The sequence below is a fragment of the Eschrichtius robustus genome, chromosome 6 (assembly GCF_028021215.1).
Source record: "Eschrichtius robustus isolate mEscRob2 chromosome 6, mEscRob2.pri, whole genome shotgun sequence".
NCBI lineage: Eukaryota > Metazoa > Chordata > Mammalia > Artiodactyla > Eschrichtiidae > Eschrichtius > Eschrichtius robustus.
The window spans coordinates 24,205,153-24,218,291 of record NC_090829.1 but is presented as its reverse complement, the minus strand read 5'-3'; the positions used below and the strand labels follow the sequence as shown (position 1 = coordinate 24,218,291).

The following is a 13,139-nucleotide window of genomic DNA, read 5'->3' as shown; positions in this document are numbered from 1 at the left end:
TCACGTAGAAAGGGAAAGGAACATTAGTTTATTGGAAGCTAGAAGTCAGTGGAACAATGCCTTTAAAATTCTAATGAAAATTATTTTTAAGCTACAATTCTATACCCTGCCAAACTGTCAGACAAATGTGAGCACAGGATTAAGGCGTTATTTTTTTTGTTTCTTTGTTTGTTTGTTTTTGGGTTTGTTTTTTTTGGCCACACCATGCGGCTTGTGTAATTTTAGTTCCTTGACCAGGGATCGAACCCAGGCCCTCGACAGTGAGAGTGCTGAACCCTAACCATTGGACCGCCAGGGAATACCCAAGGCGTTTTTAGAAATGGAAGATCTGGAACTCTTTATCTCTGTATACCCTTTGTAAGAAAACTGCAAGAGGATGAGCTCCAGAAAAATGAAGGAATAAAGCAAGCAAGAAAGAAGACATAGGAGCCCCATGGGGATTTCCTGAGTTAATGGCTAAGCAAAATCCCAGCCTAGCAGCTGTGTAGCAGGACTTGAGAGTAACCAGACCAGACCGGAGAGACAGAGCGCAGGAGGGTGGAAGGCTCCAGAATCGATATTTCCAAGAGGAAAATGGAACTGATAAAACACCCGTGGCTGACCATTACTGAGAGGGGTTTTAGTGACAGGCATGTGGAAAACAAAGGAAACTTAAAGGACAAGGCAATAAATTAGCCCTAAGAAAAACAAAAAATTGTGCAAGATATGTAACAACTTAGTTCAGCAGTGAATAATATTTATGTGGTCGTAGTACTGGAAATCCTAAATATTCATTTAACCAGAATTTTCATGGAGGAAGAAGGGAAATAGTAGTAAGTAAAGAGATAAAGATTTAGAAGGATAAATCAAGAAATAGAAGCACAAGCATTTTATTAAGAAGCAAGGAGGTAAATGCCAGATAAAATAGTCGAAAGAGTTAAATTGGTTATCCCTGAGGAATCAGGGATGGGAAGAGGGGCAGGGCTGTTATTTTCCATTACAGCCTTGTAGTGCTATTTTAAATTATAAACTATGGACATGATTTTTTTGGATAAAAGAATTAGGTTTAAAAACAATCTGAGTTCTTTCTTGTAACAACCTAATGCGGCCACGTGAACCCTGTTTCTCACTCCTTCAAGAGAACATTAGATGCTCACATTTGCATCTGTTCTGCTTGAAATGTGTTTATTACCTTCCTGTGACTTCTCTTATCCCAGAAGGGAAAGGCTTTCTCTTTCATTCCTAGTAAAATATAGAATTTTGTGTTCCTGGGCCATTATAGATTTTTCAGATGATATCACAGATTACCAAAGGATTTTCTTGAAAATATCATTTCAGATTATTTTCTTAGGTCATCTCATAGAAATCAACGCTATCTTATAAAAACTTTCAAAAAAATTACACCCACGTGTCATTAAGGAGAAAACACGGGTTCTGTATGACCCAAAGGCCCCTGGCTAGCAAAAAAACAACCCTGGCTTCTATGTCTGTTACCCTTAAGCCTAGCTGTCAGACGACACAGACCAGTGGCTTAGGTTAGGGATGCTTTTTCTCCATGCATCTCCACCACTCATGTTTACCCCATTCTGGATTAACTCATGCTGACAGCTTCTGGAGAATTGAAAATATATCCTAAAATGACTTAAGGACTTTGTTCTATTTTTTGAAGGTGTGAAGAAATTGGCTAGATTTAATTCTATGACTTATCTGCAGTCTTTTATCATGAAACACAGCTAAGAAAAAGCAATGACTATCCTTTCTTTAAGAAAGTTATAATCCATCCTATGCAGATTGAGAGATTATAGCAAACCGGACTGCTTGGGATGGGTGTTGTTTTTACAGTCTTTCTCTCTCACATGTCCTAATGGAGCCCTAACCTGATCCAGGGAGGCACTGCCAGGTTCTGTGTCACAGGGACCCTCGGAGTTTATGTTTTCTCCACCTAGATATGTGTCACTGTGCCGGCTGCTATTATTTAACGAATACTTGCTGACCTGCAGAACAAATAATCAAGTGGCATAGAAAGTCCCCAAACTGTTCGCAGATCTGAGACTAAAATGAAGATAGAAAAACTCTTCCCCATCTCCGTCCTCACCTTCCCTGCATGTTTTTGATGCCTGGACTCCAGCTGCCTGTGGGTTCAGACTCAGATGAATCAGAATGGAGCAGTCCTGCCCCTGAAAGGTTCACAGTCTGCCTGGAGACAGAGCACACACCCCAGACCCTGTGGGCCCCTGTGGGCCCCGTAGACGCTGAGGGATCTACCAAAAGAGAGGCGAGGACAGTAGAACAGTGGGCTCTGGGAGCGGAAAGAGGGAAGATAACATCCCCCTGAGTGTGGACATTGGTCAAGCAGTGGGAGGCTGGTGGGTTCCTAGAGAAGGTGCGTTTGGCCCAGACTTTGAAATCGGGGTGGCAGTCGATAGACTGAGATGGGGAGAGAAGAATCCGGGCAGGGGATACGCACGTGATCTCATAGAGATGGGAACGGAAAGGGGCTGGCTGTTTTCGAGGATGGGGAGATTCGAGCCCAAGATACAAAGGACTGGGTAAAGATGAGACCAGAATGTCAGAGGGGTGGACCTCACACAGCATTAGTGTAAGGAGTTTGGATTTCATTCTGCAGGTAACAGGAAGCCATTCTCTCATCCTTTTTCCCATTCAGCAGCTCTTCATTTAGTCAACCTCTGGTTTTCACTGGGGCAGCTTCAGATTTTAGAGGAGGGACCCAGATGCCCTGAGGCCAGGATAGCCAGGCGTCCTCATTTGTCCTGGACAGTTCCGATGTGTACCTGTCATTCAGGGCATCTCATGTGATTTGCCATTTGTCGTGGATTTTTTATTGTTTTAAAAGAAAGATTACTCCTGAGAGTTGCTTTAAAATAATGCAAGCTGGGTCTGGTAGAGCTTCCCTTTGTGCTTCCATCTTCTGCCGTGGTCTTGTCTAGAAGGGCATCGTACACTTATGCAGTAGGCAGAGTTCTCTCTTCAGCACGTGGTTGAATGTGAAAGACAACCAGTGCAAACTTGTCTCTTTTTTCCCAACACAGCTAAGACCTTTCAAGGACAGCATTCAAGACACCCACTAATCACGTGAAATAGCTTGGGCTTTAGCCACTAGGTTCAGCCACTCCTTCCAGTCTTGGGTGGTAGAGGGATGAGTGTTTGATGCTTCTGGTCCCAGAGGCCAGGTGGCACCAGTGCTGTGGCGGGTGCTGTGACCAGTGAGACACACGAAGCCACCAGGCTACCAGTTGGCTGGTTCAGTGGACAACATGGGAAGTATAGGTTCATTGTACGTGAAATATATGCTGGGGAAAGGAGGCTGAGCTGTCCTGCTGTAAGACAGTCTGAGTGCTCTTGCTACAGTGGTTTCGTTATTTATGGCTTGGTATAAATCTACAGCTCTTTATTTTATAAATCAATATTTTATTGTATGGTAGTGCTTTTTTATTTTATTGTTGGGTAATGCTTTTTTATTTTGCAGTAAACCCTTTCAAGAACAAATAGCTAAAAAGACAGCTCACGTGAAGTGAAAAATTAAGCAGTGAATTTCCAGTTCTCAGGAAAAGTGATGACGAATGCATAACTTGCCCAGAAGATGTGTCACCACTTACATCCACGGTAGGGTCCTAGTGATACCATGAGCCACAGGAAAAGCAGAAGAGGCACATCTGTGAAAAGATGTGAGCAGTATGGAGGTTCCTTTAAAAACTAAAAATAGAGCTACCATGTGACCCTGCAATCCCATTCCTGGGCATATATCCGGAGAAAACCATAATTTGAAAAGATGCACGCACCCCAATGTTCATTGCAGCACTATTGACACTAGCCAAGCCATGGAAGCAACCTAAGTGTCCATCCACAGAGGAATGGATAAAGAAGATGTGGTACATATATACAATGGCATATTACTCAGCCATAAAAAAGGATGATATATAGCCATTTGCAGCAACATGGATGGACCTAGAGATTATCCTAAGTGAAGTAAGTCAGACAGAGAAAGGCAAATACCATATGATATCACTTATATGTGGAATCTTAAAAAAAAAAGATACAAATGAACTTATAAACAAAACAGAAATAGATCCACAGACACAGAAAACAAACTAATGGTTACCAAAGGGGAAGGGGGAGAGGGATAAATTAGGAGTTTGGGATAACATACACACACTACTATATGTAAAATAGGTAAACAACAAGAACCTATTGTATAGCACAGGGAACTGTAGTCAATATTTTGTAATAACTTATAGTGGAAAAGAATCTGAAAAAGAATATATATATCTATGTATAACAGAATCACTTTGCTGTACACCTGAAACTAACACAACATTGTAAATCAGTTATACTTCAATAAAAAAGTAAAAATAAATAAAATTACTTCATTCAGAGTTTTTAAAAAAAGGAATACTCTACATCTTTAAAAATTTCTATATATGTTATTTATATATATATATAGTTTAACATCTTTATTGGAGTATAATTGCTTTACAATGGTGTGTTAGTTTCTGCTTTGTAACAAAGTGAATCAGCTATACAGAATAGTCTATATTTAAACCTGACTTTTTCTCCTCCCCCAGGCAAAACCTAAACGAGTAGCTTTTTGCCCAATTGCCTGTCTCCCCATCCTGGCTGGACTCCCCTCAGAGTTCCTGTTGCCCTGGGTGCTGCTTTGTTGTGCCTTCACATTTTTCCCATCTGCATTTTCCCGTGGCAGACTTGAGTGGCCCTGCTGGAGCCACCTTGTCCTCTCTGGTTTTTCCATCTTCACCCTCAGGCTTAGTATGCATGACCAGCTTCTTGTTCATTTCACAGCCAGGTCTTCCATCAGAAGACTCATTTCTTTTCCCATCTCGAGCAGTACCCATGGCTGCTGACTGTCTTCTCACCTTCGCTGCCCAGCCATAGATAAAGGCGTCAGGGGTCACGACGGTGGTGCCAGAGGAGCCAGTTAGACTTTGCAGGAGCCACTGAATTTACAGCACGTACCTCGGTGATGCCTCTGAATTCACTCTTTTCTGACTGCTTCAAATCGTCTGTCACCTCCCCTGCTATTCACACAGCCTGAGACCGTGTCCGCTTTTTGGTGGCCATATTACAATGTTGATTCATATGGAACTTATAGGCACCAAAAAACAACAAAGATATCTCCACAGTTGCCTGTCACCGAGCTGCTGGGTCAGGACAACTGGCACGTGTCACTATCCATGTGTCAATCAGGATAATTAACCCAAAGTGTAAAGCTGTACCAAACAACCCCCCAAATCTCAATGGCCTGACACAACAAACGGTTATTTCTTTTATACATTTATTCATTTTATTTATTTATTTTTGGGTGTGTTGGGTCTTCGTTGCTGCACACGGGCTTCCTCTAGTTGCGGCGAGCGGGGGCTACTCTTCATCGCTGTGCGCGGGCTCTGGTGCGTGGGCTTTGGTAGTTGTGACACATGGGCTCAGTAGTTGTAGTTCTTGAGCTCTAGAGCCCAGGCTCAGTAGTTACGGCACACAGGCTTAGTTGCTCTGTGGCATGTGGGATCTTCCCGGACCAGGGCTCGAACCCGTGTCCCCTGCGTTGGCAGGCGGATTCTTAACCACTGCGCCACCAGGGAAGACCCAAACGGTTATTTCTTTCTCTTTTTTTTTTCTTTATTTTATTCAGGTATAGTTGATTTACAATGTTGTGTTAATTTCTGCTGTACAGCAAAATGATTCAGTTATACATATACATTCTCTTTCATATTCTTTTCCATTATGGTTTATCACAGGCTATTGAATATAGTTCCCTGTGCTATACAGGAGGACCTTGTTGTTTATCCATCCTGTATATACTAGTTTGCGTCTGCTAACCCCAAACTCTCAATCCATCGTTCCCCCACCCCACCTCCCCCTTGGCAACCACAAGTCTGTTCTCTATGTTTGTGGGTCTGAACGAATGGTCATTTCTTGCTCATGCCACAGTCCGGTGCAGTTGGATGGCTGTCCCGGGCAGCTCTCCTTTGAGCATTAGCTCCTGTGTGGCTCTCCCATCTCCTAGAACCTTCCTGTTTCCTCCGTTGAGTCCCCTCCTTAGAGCAAAAAGAGAACTCCGAAAGGATTGTGCAGAGGACTTTTATGGCTCGGCCTGGACGTGGATACCTCACTTCACCTGCATCCCACTGACCAGGACCCAGGCACCTGGCCCCAACCTAACTGCAGTGCAGGCTGGAGCATGTCACCTTCCTGTGTGCCTGGGGAAAGGAACCGAGATCAGCGAGCATCTCCTCAGCTTCTGCCACGGTCAGGCCATGGGAAACACAGTCGGGTAGAAGTCAGGACACCTGGGCTCTGCCACTGACTTGCTGGGTGGCTGTAAGTCATCATAACCACTCTGAGCTGTTTCTTCCTTTTCAGAAGGGTGCCACTACTGCTTGCCTCGTACCTGTTCGTTAGTTTACATTGTTACATAAACTTATGTGCTAGTAATAGGAGTTGTGGTCTGCACTGCTTTTTTAAAATTAAGATTATAAGGATTCCAGTCATTTATTCAATAACTACTTTTTGAACTCCTGTAATAACTAAGTCTTGAAGTAGCTGTGGGCAACCTCTGATCTCTGGATGGTACATTCTGGTAAAGAGACAGATGATAAATAATCTGTAAAGAAATAACACGGTTATATGGTCAACATGATCTAAAGCAACTGAAGGGCTCGGGAGAGACCCCTCTGGAAAGGTGACACTTGAGCTGAGAGTTAAATAATGAGGTAGGTAGAGGCAGACTTGGGAATATCAGGGAGGAGAGTGCGCCAAGCAGAGGGGCCAGACTGTGCAAAGGTCCTGAGGTGGAGAACCAGCTTGGAGGGTTCCTTGAACAGCCAGATTGTTGCATGACAAGGAAAGATGAGGTCGGAGAGATAGTCAGGGGCCATATCATACAGGACCTTAAACCTCTCATTGCTTCAGTTTCCTTACCTGTAAATTGTAAAACTGGGCTAATATCAACTTCATAGGGTTGCTGTAATTAAGTGGAATAATATGTGTAAAGGGCTTAGAAAAATACCGGCACCTTTTATACACTCCTTAAGTGTGTGCTTATAGGTACAGTGAGGATTTTATTCCTGCCACGCTGGGAAAGCTTTGGACAGTTTTCAGCAGAGGAGTGTAACCTCATCTCCACTGGTTCTCGTGGGCTGGGCTTGAGGTAGTTGGGGGTTTCCACCCTCCTTCCAGACGTAAGGGTGTAAAGGGGTTTTTTTTTGGTAAAAACCCTAACCAAAAAAAAAATTTTTTTTTTCAAAACATCACATGTTATTTCCATGAATCAAAATGTATGTTTTATTTTCCAAATGTGTATAAGATTCCATCTTTAAAAAAAGGAGTATTTAAATAGACACAGACGGGGCTTCCCTGATGGTGCAGTGGTTGAGAATCTGCCTGCCAATGCAGGGGACATGGGTTCGAGTCCTGGTCTGGGAAGATCCCACATGCCGCGGAGCAGCTAAGCCCATGAGCCACAATTACTGAGCTTGCGCTTCTGGAGCCTGTGCTCCGAAACAAGAGAGGTCATGATAGTGAGAGGCCCGCGCACCGTGATAAAGAGTGGCCCCCGCTTGCCACAACTAGAGAAAACCCTCGCACAGAAACGAAGACCCAGCACGGCCATAAATAAATAAATAAATAAATTTAAATAGACACAGACGATGGGAATTCCCTGGTGGTCCAGTGGTTAGGATGCCTCACTTCCATTGCAGGGGCCACAGGTTCAATCCCTAGTCGGGGAACGAAGATCCAAGCAACATGACACTGCCAATAAATAAATAAATAAATAGAAGAGACACATGAATAAGATCTTGAAGTTTCTGATTGATCCCCCTCTTGAAGCCTAGCCAAATATTTGTGCGTAATTTGTACATACATTTCTCTGGATTACATTTGGAGATGTAAGTGAGTTGACACAGAGCTGCCGTGCCTCTTGAACTTGCTGTAAATAACAATGTGGCCTGCATTTTAGAACACGCTTTCCGAAAGGTCTGTTTGTGGAAGAAGAAAATCTAAGAAGATTAAAACGAGGGCTTTTTAAAAAAATCAGACAGGCTGCAGCAACAGATCTTTTTGCTCAAATTAGTAAATGATGCGTTGGGGGAAGAAAAGATACAGACACAAAGGAGCGTTCCCACTTCTACCGAAATCTATTCCTCCACACCAAAGAAGCTGGCTTCTATTTGCATTTGCTCATAGTATCCTGAAAATGCAAATGACCAGCTCAGAATGCAATTCCCCATTCATTCTCTGGCAGCAAGCCTGGCGTTGGCATCCAGCGACTTGGCGTACTTGCCTCTGACCATAAGGACACCCCAGGGGCCGTGGGGTGAGCTGAGGTCACTGCTGCAGTGCTGGGCTTTGGCCCACACAGGACTCGGCTACTGGTAGGGAAAATCACAAGCCCAGAATTATTTTTCTACAGGCAGATAATGAATCCCTTGGTCAATAGAATCTCAACAACTCGGTAGCCTTGTCTAATTTGCTACCCCAAAAAAGTGTCTTACTTGAGTTTCTGCATTAAGCGTTAGCATTTACGGGAGATTTGAGATATAAAGTTTCCCCAAAGATATGTGTCTTCTTTTTTTGGTAAAGAAAGACGTAGAAAGGAGAGGGGCCTTCTGGAGTTTTGCTGCTTGGTGGGATATGAGATTAAAACCCAAGAGGCAGAGCCACCCAGAAGGTGCCTCGTCCAGGATTTGTGCAAAGAAGCCGGTGTCCATCTAGCTTTTAATGGATTCATTCATTTAATAAATCTTTATGGTGCACCTCTACTTGGGGCCACGTGCTATCCAGAAGATGGGGATGCAACAGTGAACAAGGCAGGGGGTATCCTTACCTTCTAGAGCTCCCTCTTTCAGGGAAAACGGACACAAAAACATAACTATGTATTTTGCATGGATACATATACATGTATATAAAAGTATTTTGCATGGCACAGAAGAAAACTCACTAAATTTGTGACAGTGGTTGCTTCTGAGAAAGGAGGGAGAATGAGGCTATGAATGAGGACAAAGGAAAACTCATTTTATCTGAAATTATGTATTTACTTTTTAAAGGAGACTTTAAAAAATGTGTTGACAGAATGTTAACAATAATCAATTCTGGCTGGTTGGTACCCAGGTGTGTGTTACATTACTCTCTGTTTCTTTCTATATTTTTTTATATCCCTAACAAAGAAAAATCAAGGGTACAGACCGTAGATTCTTCAAGTGGAAGGTCATCTTCAGAGAATATGCTTTCCAAAGTCCTTTAGAATGAGAATCCAGGAACTCTTAGCAAAGTTCACCTCACAGAGCATCAGACAATCTTGGTTCCTTATATAAATATGAAGAACAGCTTTTGTGTTACAGCGAAAGGGTTTGATGCAGTGTGCATCTCACTTGCAGTAGAATTTCTCTTTGGCCTTCAGTGTAAGATGGCATTCGTCTGTGGTTCCAATAGACCCACAATGGGTACAGATCTCCCCCTGAAACCTTCCTTCCAAAGAGTTTTTGTCAGGGTTGTTGGGTTTTGTGTTCAAAGTTATACGATGTAACCCATTTTCTGCTGCTGATATATTTGTGTCTCATTCTCAGAGAAATTTCCACTTTTCATTGCATCGAGACCAAATAAAGAATGTTGGAGAAGGAAAGATTTATCCCATTGGGAATGAGTATCCAAGGCTTGGATTCCATTTCAACAGCCTGACCACAGTCACCCAGTTTTCTCAGTGTCAGAGAACTGAGAAATTACCAATGAAACAAGACTGTGATGCCCCGTGTCCCTCCTTGTTGCAGTCGTCCAAAGACTCCAGGACAGTCTCCCTCCTTTCTTGTAAACTTTAGCCCCTGGCTCATGGTCACTGTCTTCAGCACCTTCCTTGTCATCGTTCGCAGGAATTTCAATATCTACGTGGATGATCCCTTTGGGTCTTTAGCCTCCTGTCCTCCATCGCTCCTCAGCCACCCACTTCCATTGTCGTTGTCCTTGCCTCTACCATGATCTAGGTTGTTACTGCCCTCACCCTACTGAGTCCTGATTTCTATGCTTATAACCCAACTTGGATTCCATGGTCCACCATTATGGTCATTCTCCTGCCTACGTCCTCTCCCCCACCATAGTCCTCACTTGGCAAACACCCCTCCACCTCCCAACCTCCCCACCCAGCACTGCTTAAATCCAGCTCCAGCCGCTCTGCACCTCCACCCAGGGAGCTGAACGTGGCTGGGGAGAAAAAGAACGCAACCATGAAGAGAGGACTCACTTTTTTTTCCTTTTTAATGAAGTACAGTTGATGTACATGTTACAGGAGTACAACATAGTGATTCACAATTTTTAAAGGTTACACTCCATTTATAGTTATTATAAATTATTAGCTATATTCCCTATGTTGTACACTCTATCCTTGTGGCTTGTTTATTTTGCACATAATAGTTTGTACCTCTTACTCCCCTACCCCTATCTTGCCCTTCCTCCCTGCCCTCTCTCCACTGTGGTGTACTCTCTATATCTGTGAGCCTGTTTCATTTTATTCACTACTTTGTTGTATTTTTTAGATTCCGCATGTAAGTGATATCATACAGTATTTGTCTTTCTCTGTCTGACTTACTTCACTTTGCCTAATACCCTCCAAGTCCATCCGTGTTGTTGCAAATGGCAACATTTCATTCTTTTTCATGGCTGAGTAGTATTCCACTGTATTTATATATACCACATCTTCTTTATCCATTCATCTGTTGATGGACACTTAGGTTGCTTCCATATCTTGGCAATTGTAAATAATGCTGTTAAGAACATTGGGGTGCATGTATCTTTGAATTAGTGTTTAGTTTTTTCGGATATATACCCAGGAGTGGAATTGCTGGGTCATACAGTAGAAAGGCCTCACTTTTAATTCATTTGCTTCAAGTGGACCCTCAGCACTCACGGCAGCCCTACTACATTTCCCTCATCCATTTACACACCTACTCTTCTTTTCTCAAACTCCCAGTAGCTCCTCTCACATCCACTCTTGCTGCTGATGACCTTGTTTCCTATTTCACTGAGAAAAGCAAAGCAATCAGAAGAAAAGTTTCACATGCCATCACAACCTTGTGTACTAACCTACCCGCATCTGCCTTCCTTCCTCTCACTGGGCCGACCATCCGTGCTGCTATCTCAGGCTGCCCCCTCCATCGCTGTCTCAGATCAAATCTCCCCTGGCCTGCTCAACGACATTTCTCCAGCAATCCTCCCTCTCTTTTACTTCAGTTTTGCCCTCTCTACAGAATTATTCCCACTGGCCTGCAAACATGCCTTAATACAGCCCATTTAAGAATCCTGTCTGGTCCTCATATCCCCTTCCAGCTACAGATACCCTCCTATTACTCTGTTCATCTTTCCAGCTAAATTCCTTGAAAAGCTTGTCTACATTCATTATCACTAATTCCTCTCACTCCATTTTCTCTCGATCCTTCTCTTAGCAGGCTTTGTCCCTACTGCTGCACCAAAACAGCCGTGTCAGAGTCACCGGTGACCTCTGGTTGCTAACCCCAGTGGTCATTTCTCAGTCCTCATCTTCCTGACTCATCAGCATCACTTGACTCAGCCAGTCAGTCTTTCCCCTTGACCCACTCTCCTCATCAGGGTTCTGAGCACCACATCCTTCTGGTTGCCTCCTACTTAACTGACTCAGCCTCTGTGGTGGTTTGACCTCATCTTGGAGACCCAGTGACATTGGAATGCTCCAGGGCTCCATCCTGAGACCTCTTCCCTTTTTCATCTACACTCACTCTGTGGGTGGATGAGTCTCATAGCTTTGAATTGCCCTCCATAGAGTTTATCGATACATTTATAAAAATAGTCATTATTCATACAAGGACAGTCCTAACTAATTCAGTTCAAAATGTTTTTCCTGGCTGGGAATGTTTCAGTGATTTCATAGAAAGCTTGCTTATACTCAGGGTTACAAACGTGGCATCACATTTTGATCATTTTCTGATCATGGGATAAATAGAGATTGTATGCAACAAAGCAGAACATAAAACCAAGGCATTCTACAACAGCTATCACTGTGAGCATGCTTAAAAATTTAATTGCATTTTTTGCTATCAGCTTCTTAGACTGTGGCTTTAGAGCTTCTGATATTCACACTTAAGATAAGCTTCGAGCAATTAGAATGCAACCATGTCAAAGCCAAAATATCCCTCTTCTTGTGACTACTCTGTTACAGCTTCTACATTGGGTGTGTATGTGTTTGACAAAAAAGGCAAATAACACTGAAACACTTCTTATTATAGGAAAAAAAAATTCATGGCATTTACCAGCATGGGGAAGCCATATTTATATGAAAGCATCTGTTGATCTTTGAGTCTGAGATAGTTAACTAAGATGAAGCAATCAGTGTTGCTTGTGTTTTTTTTTTTTCTTTAATCACTGACCTTTGTCATCTGTATGCTTTTACAGAATGAAATTCTTATTCTATTGAGTATGAAACAAAGCTGATCAAGACTTTAAACAGCTTGGATGAAGAAATTAAAATAGTGTGAACTGGGAAATAAATGGGGCTTTTGTAAGAATCCTGACAAATGCTTTTGTAGCCTATTTTCTCTACCTATTCAGGGAACAAGGAGGGAGGAGGAGATTATGGTGAAGAAAGTCTTATGAGGAAGTGAAAACACATCTTTTTCATCAGTGTATTGTGTTTCAAGGCTTCCTGTTATACAAAGTTTTCACCTGGAAAACAAGTAAAAACTCAGCGACTTTGAAAAGAGATGATTCAACAATTACTCAATTAATATAATCAGTGCAGATAGCTGATCGGGATTCTTCAGGACCCAAAGTGGATTATCTGTAAATTAACTGCACAATTGCCAAATCACCCCTTCAGTTTGAACTTCATAGAAACATTCTGTATATTGAGATCGTCCTATTGTATTATTTGTGAAAAATGGCATTTCAAATGTTGCTTTGCCAAGCACTATCTCTGAGTGCCATGGTGCTTTAAAATATGCAAATGTGTGCTAAGGTCCAATCAGGACTGGTATTCTTTGTCAGCAATGACTTATCAATTAATAAGACTGATCCAATATTTTGCAGCTTTGTTGAAACAAACTCCCTAGGAATAAGCTCCTGTACCCTAGAGAACTGTGGAATTTGTCAAAAGAGAACAAATGCTAATC

At 42.6% G+C, this 13,139-nt stretch overlaps 1 protein-coding gene across 1 annotated transcript in view; it reads left to right on the top strand.

Moving 5' to 3' along the window:
- The window catches only part of PCOLCE2 (procollagen C-endopeptidase enhancer 2), a 73,874-nt gene that overhangs the window by 32,445 nt on the left and 28,290 nt on the right, over positions 1-13,139 (top strand). The window lies entirely within an intron of this gene.